Below are 13,228 nucleotides of genomic sequence, written 5' to 3'. Positions count from 1 at the left end.
GACTTGGTGAGAAGCTTGGTGGCAGCCTTTAGGACCAAATGTATGCAGTTCAGGGATGTATTGCTAAGACAGGCTCAAAAGCCAACCACATTAGCCAGGGCAGGAGGAAATAAAGATGTGTCTACTTTTGATTGGCAGAGGGTTGGGAATGTTGCATACTGGGATAGGAAAGCAAAGAGAGGCCTACCGTGAAGGTGGTGACTGTCACCGAGAGCCTCCTCTGCTGCTCAGGAACAGAGGGCCATGCTGACTCTGGTTTCTCTTCAAAGCGCACAAGTCTTTCGCCTTTTACTAAAGACTTCCGTGGAGAGGAACATCCATGAGTTGAATATATTTTTGGCAGGCTTTGCTGTATTGCTGAGCCTTTTGAAATTGTGAAAAGTCAAAGAGCTGTCCAACTTCAGAAACCATGTGTCCACAAAGGAGAGGTTGGGCGGAGGCGATAAGCAGCAGCCATTGTTATGCGTGCGTACGTACGAGGCACCACAACACGTGAGATTTGTGCCAAGGGCTCCGCACGGACATCCACCACTTGGGGGTTATCGCTTCTCGGCCTTTTGGCTAAGATCAAGTGTAGTATCTGTTCTTATCAGTTTAATATCTGATATGTCCTCTATAAGAGGACTACATATTAAGCCGATTTTTAGCACGAGGGGCTGAAATTTGGAGCTTGCTCCTTTCACTCCACGCATCGACCTAGCATTGCAGTGCCGCTGGGAACGGTGCACTCTGTTCTTACCTTGTAGAAAACCAAGCACTCAAACAATTGTCCTGTTTCAAAAGTCAATTCACAGCGGGTGAAGGAAATGAAGGTAATGGTCCGGCAGAGAGAGAGAGAGCCAGTGTGTAAGGGATACAACGTCATAAGCACAGTCTCCTTTTGCCTTGTGTCTTGATTGAAGAACAATCCAGAAACTCTGATCAGGGGTTCCCAATTCCTTACGGATTGATATGGCTGCAGTAGATGTCTACTGCACGTCTGTGCCTGACCATCCACGGCTCTCAGTGGGATCCCAATGAGCTTGAACTGGATTCCAAATTGAGTTGGAAGCCTTTGTCAAGCATGAAAACTTGTTTTCACACAAGACCTTCTGGGAGACTTGGTGAGAAGCTTGGTGGCAGCCTTTAGGACCAAATGTATGCAGTTCAGGGATGTATTGCTAAGACAGGCTCAAAAGCCAACCACATTAGCCAGGGCAGGAGGAAATAAAGATGTGTCTACTTTTGATTGGCAGAGGGTTGGGAATGTTGCATACTGGGATAGGAAAGCAAAGAGAGGCCTACCGTGAAGGTGGTGACTGTCACCGAGAGCCTCCTCTGCTGCTCAGGAACAGAGGGCCATGCTGACTCTGGTTTCTCTTCAAAGCGCACAAGTCTTTCGCCTTTTACTAAAGACTTCCGTGGAGAGGAACATCCATGAGTTGAATATATTTTTGGCAGGCTTTGCTGTATTGCTGAGCCTTTTGAAATTGTGAAAAGTCAAAGAGCTGTCCAACTTCAGAAACCATGTGTCCACAAAGGAGAGGTGCGGCGGAGGCGATAAGCAGCAGCCATTGTTATGCGTGCGTACGTACGAGGCACCACAACACGTGAGATTTGTGCCAAGAGCTCCGCACGGACATCCACCACTTGGGGGTTATCGCTTCTCGGCCTTTTGGCTAAGATCAAGTGTAGTATCTGTTCTTATCAGTTTAATATCTGATATGTCCTCTATAAGAGGACTACATATTAAGCTGATTTTTAGCACGAGGGGCTGAAATTTGGAGCTTGCTCCTTTCACTCCACGCATCGACCTAGCATTGCAGTGCCGCTGGGAACGGTGCACTCTGTTCTTACCTTGTAGAAAACCAAGCACTCAAACAATTGTCCTGTTTCAAAAGTCAATTCACAGCGGGTGAAGGAAATGAAGGTAATGGTCCGGCAGAGAGAGAGAGAGCCAGTGTGTAAGGGATACAACGTCATAAGCACAGTCTCCTTTTGCCTTGAGTCTTGATTGAAGAACAATCCAGAAACTCTGATCAGGGGTTCCCAATTCCTTACGGATTGATATGGCTGCAGTAGATGTCTACTACACGTCTGTGCCTGACCATCCACGGCTCTCAGTGGGATCCCAATGAGCTTGAACTGGATTCCAAATTGAGTTGGAAGCCTTTGTCAAGCATGAAAACTTGTTTTCACACAAGACCTTCTGGGAGACTTGGTGAGAAGCTTGGTGGCAGCCTTTAGGACCAAATGTATGCAGTTCAGGGATGTATTGCTAAGACAGGCTCAAAAGCCAACCACATTAGCCAGGGCAGGAGGAAATAAAGATGTGTCTACTTTTGATTGGCAGAGGGTTGGGAATGTTGCATACTGGGATAGGAAAGCAAAGAGGCCTACCGTGAAGGTGGTGACTGTCACCGAGAGCCTCCTCTGCTGCTCAGGAACAGAGGGCCATGCTGACTCTGGTTTCTCTTCAAAGCGCACAAGTCTTTCGCCTTTTACTAAAGACTTCCGTGGAGAGGAACATCCATGAGTTGAATATATTTTTGGCAGGCTTTGCTGTATTGCTGAGCCTTTTGAAATTGTGAAAAGTCAAAGAGCTGTCCAACTTCAGAAACCATGTGTCCACAAAGGAGAGGTTGGGCGGAGGCGATAAGCAGCAGCCATTGTTATGCGTGCGTACGTACGAGGCACCACAACACGTGAGATTTGTGCCAAGAGCTCCGCACGGACATCCACCACTTGGGGGTTATCGCTTCTCGGCCTTTTGGCTAAGATCAAGTGTAGTATCTGTTCTTATCAGTTTAATATCTGATATGTCCTCTATAAGAGGACTACATATTAAGCCGATTTTTAGCACGAGGGGCTGAAATTTGGAGCTTGCTCCTTTCACTCCACGCATCGACCTAGCATTGCAGTGCCGCTGGGAACGGTGCACTCTGTTCTTACCTTGTAGAAAACCAAGCACTCAAACAATTGTCCTGTTTCAAAAGTCAATTCACAGCGGGTGAAGGAAATGAAGGTAATGGTCCGGCAGAGAGAGAGAGAGCCAGTGTGTAAGGGATACAACGTCATAAGCACAGTCTCCTTTTGCCTTGAGTCTTGATTGAAGAACAATCCAGAAACTCTGATCAGGGGTTCCCAATTCCTTACGGATTGATATGGCTGCAGTAGATGTCTACTACACGTCTGTGCCTGACCATCCACGGCTCTCAGTGGGATCCCAATGAGCTTGAACTGGATTCCAAATTGAGTTGGAAGCCTTTGTCAAGCATGAAAACTTGTTTTCACACAAGACCTTCTGGGAGACTTGGTGAGAAGCTTGGTGGCAGCCTTTAGGACCAAATGTATGCAGTTCAGGGATGTATTGCTAAGACAGGCTCAAAAGCCAACCACATTAGCCAGGGCAGGAGGAAATAAAGATGTGTCTACTTTTGATTGGCAGAGGGTTGGGAATGTTGCATACTGGGATAGGAAAGCAAAGAGAGGCCTACCGTGAAGGTGGTGACTGTCACCGAGAGCCTCCTCTGCTGCTCAGGAACAGAGGGCCATGCTGACTCTGGTTTCTCTTCAAAGCGCACAAGTCTTTCGCCTTTTACTAAAGACTTCCGTGGAGAGGAACATCCATGAGTTGAATATATTTTTGGCAGGCTTTGCTGTATTGCTGAGCCTTTTGAAATTGTGAAAAGTCAAAGAGCTGTCCAACTTCAGAAACCATGTGTCCACAAAGGAGAGGTTGGGCGGAGGCGATAAGCAGCAGCCATTGTTATGCGTGCGTACGTACGAGGCACCACAACACGTGAGATTTGTGCCAAGGGCTCCGCACGGACATCCACCACTTGGGGGTTATCGCTTCTCGGCCTTTTGGCTAAGATCAAGTGTAGTATCTGTTCTTATCAGTTTAATATCTGATATGTCCTCTATAAGAGGACTACATATTAAGCTGATTTTTAGCACGAGGGGCTGAAATTTGGAGCTTGCTCCTTTCACTCCACGCATCGACCTAGCATTGCAGTGCCGCTGGGAACGGTGCACTCTGTTCTTACCTTGTAGAAAACCAAGCACTCAAACAATTGTCCTGTTTCAAAAGTCAATTCACAGCGGGTGAAGGAAATGAAGGTAATGGTCCGGCAGAGAGAGAGAGAGCCAGTGTGTAAGGGATACAACGTCATAAGCACAGTCTCCTTTTGCCTTGAGTCTTGATTGAAGAACAATCCAGAAACTCTGATCAGGGGTTCCCAATTCCTTACGGATTGATATGGCTGCAGTAGATGTCTACTACACGTCTGTGCCTGACCATCCACGGCTCTCAGTGGGATCCCAATGAGCTTGAACTGGATTCCAAATTGAGTTGGAAGCCTTTGTCAAGCATGAAAACTTGTTTTCACACAAGACCTTCTGGGAGACTTGGTGAGAAGCTTGGTGGCAGCCTTTAGGACCAAATGTATGCAGTTCAGGGATGTATTGCTAAGACAGGCTCAAAAGCCAACCACATTAGCCAGGGCAGGAGGAAATAAAGATGTGTCTACTTTTGATTGGCAGAGGGTTGGGAATGTTGCATACTGGGATAGGAAAGCAAAGAGAGGCCTACCGTGAAGGTGGTGACTGTCACCGAGAGCCTCCTCTGCTGCTCAGGAACAGAGGGCCATGCTGACTCTGGTTTCTCTTCAAAGCGCACAAGTCTTTCGCCTTTTACTAAAGACTTCCGTGGAGAGGAACATCCATGAGTTGAATATATTTTTGGCAGGCTTTGCTGTATTGCTGAGCCTTTTGAAATTGTGAAAAGTCAAAGAGCTGTCCAACTTCAGAAACCATGTGTCCACAAAGGAGAGGTTGGGCGGAGGCGATAAGCAGCAGCCATTGTTATGCGTGCGTACGTGCGAGGCACCACAACACGTGAGATTTGTGCCAAGAGCTCCGCACGGACATCCACCACTTGGGGGTTATCGCTTCTCGGCCTTTTGGCTTAGACTGCGATCACCTCCTTTTGGTGGTTAAATTTTTGTCTGTAGTGGCATAAATTTAAACCAGCTGTTGGGAGGATATTTAATATATTCCTTGTTTTAAAGATTAACAAGTCATTTATATTTGTTGATCTTTGGCTATAGGAAAATATTTGTTTTTGACGCATTTCTGTACCCCCCTAGATTTCATTTGGAAAGAAACCAGTTCAAAGGTAAGTGTCTTTTAGTTCATTTCCTTCCCTGGTTTTAAGACATTTTAAGTTATTTAATTGTTCTAGTTTTCTGTTACATTGAATTGGTTTTAGAGCTTTTGTGTTTTACTTGTTTTTAGCACCTTGCTTGTGGTGCCTTCAACATGTCGGCCAACCATGCCGGCATGCGGAGGCACCACAGCGTCCGTTTTTACTTTCATGAAGAAGATGGAAAGCTCCTAGAGATGTCAAGACTTGACTTCTCTAGGAAGCTTGTCCAGAAAGCCTTGGGCTTCACTGCTGAGGATTTAAACTGCATTTTGACCCTCCCTTTTAACAAAGGTTTTGATGTTAGCTTTCGGTCTGCATTTGTACTAAGAGAATTTTGGACAAGATTTGAAGATGCTAAAACCCAGTTTTCTGCTTTCAAAGTTGAGAAACTGACTGACAATGCCAATAAAACGGTTATTGTCAGAATGTTCAATGAGACTGTGAATGCAGAGGACATTTCTGTGTGGCTGGGAAGATATTGCACTGTAAGAGGCCAGGCTACCAAAGTGAGAGATGAAGATGGCATTTGGAATTGTGCTTGGAGAGTCCCCATCCAACAATGGCAGGACTCCCAAGGTTACCAAGGCCTGAAACATCTGCCATCCATGATAGTGCTGGGAGAAAACAGGGGCTATATCCACTACCAGGGACAACCCAAGCTCTGCCGCAGGTGTGGTGAGCATGGACACCTGGTAGAGGCATGTAAAAAATTGTTTTGTGGAAAATGCAGAGAAATTGGGCACACTTTTGAAGAGTGCACCAATGGCAGGAGGTGCAATCTTTGCGGTGAGTCAAACCACCTGTTCAGAGATTGCCCAAAATCCTTTGCCAACAAACTAAAAGCAACAAGAGTGATATTACAAAATGGTCGACAAGGTGAAGAAGTGAGAGAGCTTGTTGAAGAGGCTGGGCTGGAAAATTCAAATCTCCCGCCAAATCTTGTGAATGGAGGAGAGACATCAGGTGAGGTGGGAGAGGAGGAGGGGCCTGCACAACCCCCACCCCTGGAAAGTCCCAAGGAAGGTGAGGCAATGCAGGCAGAGGGCGGAGCTAGTAATGAAATCCAACCACATGACAATAGTGAGGATGCCCCCCTCCCCAATGCCCAGCAAAAAAAGAGACTTGCATCAGAATTCTCATCTGAGACTCCAGTCTCAGATAAGAGGGGAAGAGCTGGGTCTCTCTCAGACAGTTCTTCTGTGGAGGAGCCCAGAGTCTTCCCCCCTAATTCTCCAAATGAGATCTCTTTTCTTTCAATAGCTCTGCAATCAACCCCAAAAAACTCAAACCTCAATGCAGCATTGCGTCAGAGACCGACCCCTAGGGTCCGAAGGGGGACTGGAGCTCAACTCCCACACTTTTCACCTGAAAGAGTAAAGGAAGAGCTCCATTCACAAGAAATTGCTTAAGGGCTTAACTGGCACACATTTTGAAATGTCTTAATTAAATTGTAAGCCTTTTAAACAATGTCATACCTGTATATTTTAATTCTACTCATGGCGCTCACCTTCTCAACCATCAATGTTAGAAGTGTGAAATCAAGAGTTAGAGCCCAGAGCATTTTATCCTTTATCTATTCTTTTAAGTCAGATGTGTTTTTAATACAAGAGTGTGGCATACCGTTTTTAAAGCAATACAGACAATGGGAGGAGATGTGGCCACAAACCTCAATATGGAGTGGCTCAAACTCAAACAAAAATGATGGAGTGGCCATTTTAATAAAAAATCCTCAGGTGGTGGTGAAGGGCAGCACTGTGGTGAGAGACGGTCGGGCACTTTTAGCACATTTGACTTTTATGGGACAACATTTTAACGTGTTAAACATTTATGGTTTTAATGATAAGAACGACAGGTATGACCTTTTAGAAGACTTGCAGTCCCACATGCTAGGTAGGGATCCACTAATTGTAGGGGGGGACTTTAACTGTGTTTTAAGCAAGAAGGATAGAAAAAGAGCAGGGGATGATTTTAAGGTTGATAAAACATCTGTTTTATTGCAGGACATTTGTACAGATTTTAAACTCAAGGACTGTTTTAAAACCATGCATCCCAGAGAGGAGGGCTTCACCTGGTTCAGTGGTGATGGCACCAGAGCCTCTCGCATAGACTATGTTTTTACACGAGACTGCCCAACAACCTATGCTAGATTAACTCCAGTTTTCTTCTCTGATCACCTCATGCTATCCTGCACCCTATCACTCCCTTCAGGTGTGACATCAAGAAGTGGTCTGTGGAAACTCAACTGCTCCCTTTTAGAAGACAAGACTGTAGTGAGTCAATACAGGGAGCAGTATAGAGAATGGCAGACCCTTCAAGACTTATACGATACACGTGCACACTGGTGGGAAATGGTGAAGGGAAAGACCCAGACTTTTTTTAAACAGGCAGGTAGGAAAAAGAAACTTCATGAAAATCGACGCATGATGGGACTGCAAAAAAGATTACAGCGCTATTTTAAACTCAACCAAAAAGGGATGGATTTTAACGAGGAGATGAAGCAAATCAAAACAGAAATGTCAATTTTAGCCGAAATAAAAAGCAAGGGTGTCATTTTAAGGAGTAGGGAACAGGAAATAGAGGAGGGGGAGAAATGCACAAGATATTTTTTTAAGAAAATTATTAATAAAGGGGGGGGCATTTTAAAACTATGTAAAGAGAATGGTTGCACAGTCGACACAACAGAAGAAATCAAAAATGTTGTGGAGGAGTTTTATACATCCCTGTACAAGGAAAAACCTGTTCTTCAAGACACCATGAATGAAGTGATAAGTAACGTTGAAAAAATAGTAAGTGACAAGGTGCTTTTAGCCCAAGATTTTACTATTTTAGAGTTAAATAAATGCATCTTGAGTTTTAAGAAAAGGAAGTCGCCAGGACAGGATGGACTTCCTTTAGAATTTTATTTGACCTTTTGGGACCTTTTAGCACCTGACTTGCTGGCTGTTTTTATGGACTTTGAACGCCTTGACACACTTCCAGACAGTTTTAGGGTAGGGTTAGTGACTCTACTTCATAAAAGCAAAGACAAGACTGACTTGAAGAACTGGAGACCTATCACACTTTTAAACTGCGACTGTAAACTGTATAGCAAACTTTTAGCTTCACGCATGTCATTGTTTTTAAAAGAGTTGATTCACCCGGATCAAGCATGTGCCATCCCGGGGAGGAAGATCACTGACAGCCTCGTACTGATCCGAGACACCATCTGTTATGCGAGAGACAGAAACATCCGGCTAGTAGTCCTAAACCTAGATTTTGAGAAAGCTTTCGATCGGGTCTCGCACCAGTACCTTTTTCAGGTACTGCAAAAAATGGGGTTCCCGGAAAGGTTTATAGGCTGGGTGGGCTTGCTGTACCGGGGTATTGTCAGCAACTTTGTCATTAATGGGCATTTGACAAACGCAGTCAATATTAACTGCGGTGTCCGTCAGGGTTGTCCGTTATCTGCCCTCCTCTATGTCATCTGTGTAGAACCACTGGCACAAATCTTGAGAAGGGATCAACTAATCAATGGGGTTAAAATTCCAGGGAGTGGGGGACTTGAGACAAAATGTGTTTTATATATGGACGATGTGAACATTTTATGCACTGATCTTTTATCTGTCAACCGGACGCTGGACCTGACTGACTGGTATGGACGGGCCTCTGGGTCAAAACTTAATAGAAGCAAGACCCAAGCCCAATTCTACGGACCATGGACTGCGACTGAGATGACAAGACTCCCTATGACGACGACCCAGACTGACCAAAAAATACTGGGGATTAAATTTGACAGGGAGGGAGGTGGCAGAACAAATTGGCCAGACCTGGTAGGGAAAGTGAGGCAGAGACTAGGGTTTTGGGGACTTAGAAGACTGACCCTTGAAGGCAAGGTTTTAATCATCAAAGCAGTGATTTTACCCTTGCTTTTACTCATCAGTTCTGTTTTTATCCCACCCAGACACGTGTTTTTAGACCTTGACCGAGCCATATTTTACTTCCTGTGGGGTTCCAAGTGGGAGAGACTGAGGAGATGTGTAATGAAGAGGCCAAAAGACAAAGGAGGGAAAGGAGTTCCCGACCTTTTCTTGTTTTTAGGAAGCAGATACACCGCAGAACATATAACACAAGCCACAGACCCCCTCAGAAATCCAAAGACAACAGGGATGACACGATTCTGGATGGGATTTTACCTCAGAAGACTCAAGATTTTACCAACGGATCTTAAAATACCTGTGTCTTTTAATCTACCACCAGCCTATGTTTTTATCCAAACCTTTTTAAAACATTTTAACCTGGAGCAGGAGGAGTTGCATATTTTAACTAACCATCGATCTCTGATCTCTGTTGTGCAGGAGCAGGAACCAATGAGTCCAGTGCGCGGGCTTGCATTCGGTGAGCCCAAAACAGTTTGGCACAACGTGAACCATCCCTCTCTCCCAAACAGACTCCGGGACCTGTCGTGGATGGTGGCTCATGAGATCCTCCCAGTCAGGTCCGTTATGCACTCCCGAGGCATGTCAGCGCACTCAACCTGCCCCCGACCTGGTTGTGGCGCACCGGAGTCGGTGAGGCATCTGCTCTGGGAGTGCAGTGCTGCTGTAGACCAGTGGGCAATGGCCGGCTCCTTGAAATTCCCGTACTTGCCAGCAAGGGAGGTCCTCACAGCACAACTAGTGCTCTATGGGGTGAGCCAGCAAGTAAAAAACAAAAATGACTTTGCAAGGCAGTGGCTCACCCTCGCCGCCATCAAAGACGCCATTTGGACCTCCAGAAACTTGCTGGTAAGAAGGCACATGCAGATCCCCCCCGTGGCTGTGATCCGAACGGCCATGGCAACGGTCAAAGTAACCGGAGCTACAGGCGGCAGGCCTAGGACACAGCCACAAAGAAGAATCGCCTCTGTGCCCATTCGGATGAAGGAGTCGGAGTCACACACAAAAAGGTCAAAGCAGCGGCGGCCTGGCTCTCCGGGTGAGGCAGGTGGGAAGGAGCAAGAGGGCGAGGAGCTCTGAGCACCATGAGAGGGTACCGAGAGACCAAATGTTTGGGGGAGCGGGATGAGTTAACATTGATAAGGACTCACCCTGTTCTTGCTCAATAGGTTTTTAACCGATGCACCCCCCTTTTTTAAGTATCAAAAGAAATTGCTATTATTGTTTTAAACATGGTTTTTACAGTTTCACTGTACTCCTAAAATGTATCAATAAGTCAAATAATTGTAAAACGTCTTACTGTTGATATATAAAAATGTTATGAGAAAATGATGTGATCTGTAACAATAAATCTTTTCGAAAGAAAAAAAAAATCTGTTCTTATCAGTTTAATATCTGATATGTCCTCTATAAGAGGACTACATATTAAGCCGATTTTTAGCACGAGGGGCTGAAATTTGGAGCTTGCTCCTTTCACTCCACGCATCGACCTAGCATTGCAGTGCCGCTGGGAACGGTGCACTCTGTTCTTACCTTGTAGAAAACCAAGCACTCAAACAACTGTCCTGTTTCAAAAGTCAATTCACAGCGGGTGAAGGAAATGAAGGTAATGGTCCGGCAGAGAGAGAGAGAGCCAGTGTGTAAGGGATACAACGTCATAAGCACAGTCTCCTTTTGCCTTGAGTCTTGATTGAAGAACAATCCAGAAACTCTGATCAGGGGTTCCCAATTCCTTACGGATTGATATGGCTGCAGTAGATGTCTACTACACGTCTGTGCCTGACCATCCACGGCTCTCAGTGGGATCCCAATGAGCTTGAACTGGATTCCAAATTGAGTTGGAAGCCTTTGTCAAGCATGAAAACTTGTTTTCACACAAGACCTTCTGGGAGACTTGGTGAGAAGCTTGGTGGCAGCCTTTAGGACCAAATGTATGCAGTTCAGGGATGTATTGCTAAGACAGGCTCAAAAGCCAACCACATTAGCCAGGGCAGGAGGAAATAAAGATGTGTCTACTTTTGATTGGCAGAGGGTTGGGAATGTTGCATACTGGGATAGGAAAGCAAAGAGAGGCCTACCGTGAAGGTGGTGACTGTCACCGAGAGCCTCCTCTGCTGCTCAGGAACAGAGGGCCATGCTGACTCTGGTTTCTCTTCAAAGCGCACAAGTCTTTCGCCTTTTACTAAAGACTTCCGTGGAGAGGAACATCCATGAGTTGAATATATTTTTGGCAGGCTTTGCTGTATTGCTGAGCCTTTTGAAATTGTGAAAAGTCAAAGAGCTGTCCAACTTCAGAAACCATGTGTCCACAAAGGAGAGGTGCGGCGGAGGCGATAAGCAGCAGCCATTGTTATGCGTGCGTACGTACGAGGCACCACAACACGTGAGATTTGTGCCAAGAGCTCCGCACGGACATCCACCACTTGGGGGTTATCGCTTCTCGGCCTTTTGGCTAAGATCAAGTGTAGTATCTGTTCTTATCAGTTTAATATCTGATATGTCCTCTATAAGAGGACTACATATTAAGCCGATTTTTAGCACGAGGGGCTGAAATTTGGAGCTTGCTCCTTTCACTCCACGCATCGACCTAGCATTGCAGTGCCGCTGGGAACGGTGCACTCTGTTCTTACCTTGTAGAAAACCAAGCACTCAAACAATTGTCCTGTTTCAAAAGTCAATTCACAGCGGGTGAAGGAAATGAAGGTAATGGTCCGGCAGAGAGAGAGAGAGCCAGTGTGTAAGGGATACAACGTCATAAGCACAGTCTCCTTTTGCCTTGAGTCTTGATTGAAGAACAATCCAGAAACTCTGATCAGGGGTTCCCAATTCCTTACGGATTGATATGGCTGCAGTAGATGTCTACTACACGTCTGTGCCTGACCATCCACGGCTCTCAGTGGGATCCCAATGAGCTTGAACTGGATTCCAAATTGAGTTGGAAGCCTTTGTCAAGCATGAAAACTTGTTTTCACACAAGACCTTCTGGGAGACTTGGTGAGAAGCTTGGTGGCAGCCTTTAGGACCAAATGTATGCAGTTCAGGGATGTATTGCTAAGACAGGCTCAAAAGCCAACCACATTAGCCAGGGCAGGAGGAAATAAAGATGTGTCTACTTTTGATTGGCAGAGGGTTGGGAATGTTGCATACTGGGATAGGAAAGCAAAGAGAGGCCTACCGTGAAGGTGGTGACTGTCACCGAGAGCCTCCTCTGCTGCTCAGGAACAGAGGGCCATGCTGACTCTGGTTTCTCTTCAAAGCGCACAAGTCTTTCGCCTTTTACTAAAGACTTCCGTGGAGAGGAACATCCATGAGTTGAATATATTTTTGGCAGGCTTTGCTGTATTGCTGAGCCTTTTGAAATTGTGAAAAGTCAAAGAGCTGTCCAACTTCAGAAACCATGTGTCCACAAAGGAGAGGTGCGGCGGAGGCGATAAGCAGCAGCCATTGTTATGCGTGCGTACGTACGAGGCACCACAACACGTGAGATTTGTGCCAAGAGCTCCGCACGGACATCCACCACTTGGGGGTTATCGCTTCTCGGCCTTTTGGCTAAGATCAAGTGTAGTATCTGTTCTTATCAGTTTAATATCTGATATGTCCTCTATAAGAGGACTACATATTAAGCCGATTTTTAGCACGAGGGGCTGAAATTTGGAGCTTGCTCCTTTCACTCCACGCATCGACCTAGCATTGCAGTGCCGCTGGGAACGGTGCACTCTGTTCTTACCTTGTAGAAAACCAAGCACTCAAACAATTGTCCTGTTTCAAAAGTCAATTCACAGCGGGTGAAGGAAATGAAGGTAATGGTCCGGCAGAGAGAGAGAGAGCCAGTGTGTAAGGGATACAACGTCATAAGCACAGTCTCCTTTTGCCTTGAGTCTTGATTGAAGAACAATCCAGAAACTCTGATCAGGGGTTCCCAATTCCTTACGGATTGATATGGCTGCAGTAGATGTCTACTACACGTCTGTGCCTGACCATCCACGGCTCTCAGTGGGATCCCAATGAGCTTGAACTGGATTCCAAATTGAGTTGGAAGCCTTTGTCAAGCATGAAAACTTGTTTTCACACAAGACCTTCTGGGAGACTTGGTGAGAAGCTTGGTGGCAGCCTTTAGGACCAAATG

The 13,228-nt window shown here is 45.9% G+C and overlaps 13 non-coding genes and 1 pseudogene across 13 annotated transcripts; all 14 read left to right on the top strand.

Moving 5' to 3' along the window:
• The first annotated feature begins 247 nt into the window (after positions 1-247).
• On the top strand, positions 248-360 carry LOC138412760 (U5 spliceosomal RNA). The gene has a single exon (XR_011245095.1). It is a non-coding gene; the product is annotated as a U5 spliceosomal RNA (small nuclear RNA).
• Positions 361-541: 181 nt separating this feature from the next.
• LOC138413258 (U2 spliceosomal RNA) lies at positions 542-733 on the top strand. Its single transcript, XR_011245595.1, has one exon. It is a non-coding gene; the product is annotated as a U2 spliceosomal RNA (small nuclear RNA).
• Positions 734-1,344: 611 nt separating this feature from the next.
• On the top strand, positions 1,345-1,457 carry LOC138412759 (U5 spliceosomal RNA). Its single transcript, XR_011245094.1, has one exon. It is a non-coding gene; the product is annotated as a U5 spliceosomal RNA (small nuclear RNA).
• Positions 1,458-1,638: 181 nt separating this feature from the next.
• Positions 1,639-1,830, top strand: LOC138413179 (U2 spliceosomal RNA). The gene has a single exon (XR_011245515.1). It is a non-coding gene; the product is annotated as a U2 spliceosomal RNA (small nuclear RNA).
• Positions 1,831-2,439: 609 nt separating this feature from the next.
• On the top strand, positions 2,440-2,552 carry LOC138412758 (U5 spliceosomal RNA). The gene has a single exon (XR_011245093.1). It is a non-coding gene; the product is annotated as a U5 spliceosomal RNA (small nuclear RNA).
• Positions 2,553-2,733: 181 nt separating this feature from the next.
• Positions 2,734-2,925, top strand: LOC138413257 (U2 spliceosomal RNA). Its single transcript, XR_011245594.1, has one exon. It is a non-coding gene; the product is annotated as a U2 spliceosomal RNA (small nuclear RNA).
• A 611-nt stretch (positions 2,926-3,536) lies between these two features.
• On the top strand, positions 3,537-3,649 carry LOC138412757 (U5 spliceosomal RNA). The gene has a single exon (XR_011245092.1). It is a non-coding gene; the product is annotated as a U5 spliceosomal RNA (small nuclear RNA).
• Positions 3,650-3,830: 181 nt separating this feature from the next.
• On the top strand, positions 3,831-4,022 carry LOC138413178 (U2 spliceosomal RNA). The gene has a single exon (XR_011245514.1). It is a non-coding gene; the product is annotated as a U2 spliceosomal RNA (small nuclear RNA).
• A 611-nt stretch (positions 4,023-4,633) lies between these two features.
• LOC138412756 (U5 spliceosomal RNA) lies at positions 4,634-4,746 on the top strand. The gene has a single exon (XR_011245091.1). It is a non-coding gene; the product is annotated as a U5 spliceosomal RNA (small nuclear RNA).
• A 5,704-nt stretch (positions 4,747-10,450) lies between these two features.
• LOC138412571 (U2 spliceosomal RNA) lies at positions 10,451-10,629 on the top strand (annotated as a pseudogene).
• Positions 10,630-11,240: 611 nt separating this feature from the next.
• Positions 11,241-11,353, top strand: LOC138412755 (U5 spliceosomal RNA). The gene has a single exon (XR_011245090.1). It is a non-coding gene; the product is annotated as a U5 spliceosomal RNA (small nuclear RNA).
• A 181-nt stretch (positions 11,354-11,534) lies between these two features.
• On the top strand, positions 11,535-11,726 carry LOC138413256 (U2 spliceosomal RNA). The gene has a single exon (XR_011245593.1). It is a non-coding gene; the product is annotated as a U2 spliceosomal RNA (small nuclear RNA).
• A 611-nt stretch (positions 11,727-12,337) lies between these two features.
• On the top strand, positions 12,338-12,450 carry LOC138412754 (U5 spliceosomal RNA). Its single transcript, XR_011245089.1, has one exon. It is a non-coding gene; the product is annotated as a U5 spliceosomal RNA (small nuclear RNA).
• Positions 12,451-12,631: 181 nt separating this feature from the next.
• On the top strand, positions 12,632-12,823 carry LOC138413255 (U2 spliceosomal RNA). Its single transcript, XR_011245592.1, has one exon. It is a non-coding gene; the product is annotated as a U2 spliceosomal RNA (small nuclear RNA).
• The last annotated feature ends 405 nt before the right edge of the window (positions 12,824-13,228 follow it).

The sequence above is a fragment of the Paralichthys olivaceus genome, chromosome 12 (genome assembly GCF_024713975.1).
Source record: "Paralichthys olivaceus isolate ysfri-2021 chromosome 12, ASM2471397v2, whole genome shotgun sequence".
In the NCBI taxonomy this organism is placed as follows: Eukaryota; Metazoa; Chordata; class Actinopteri; order Pleuronectiformes; family Paralichthyidae; genus Paralichthys; species Paralichthys olivaceus.
This window is presented reverse-complemented; position numbering and strand designations above follow the sequence as displayed.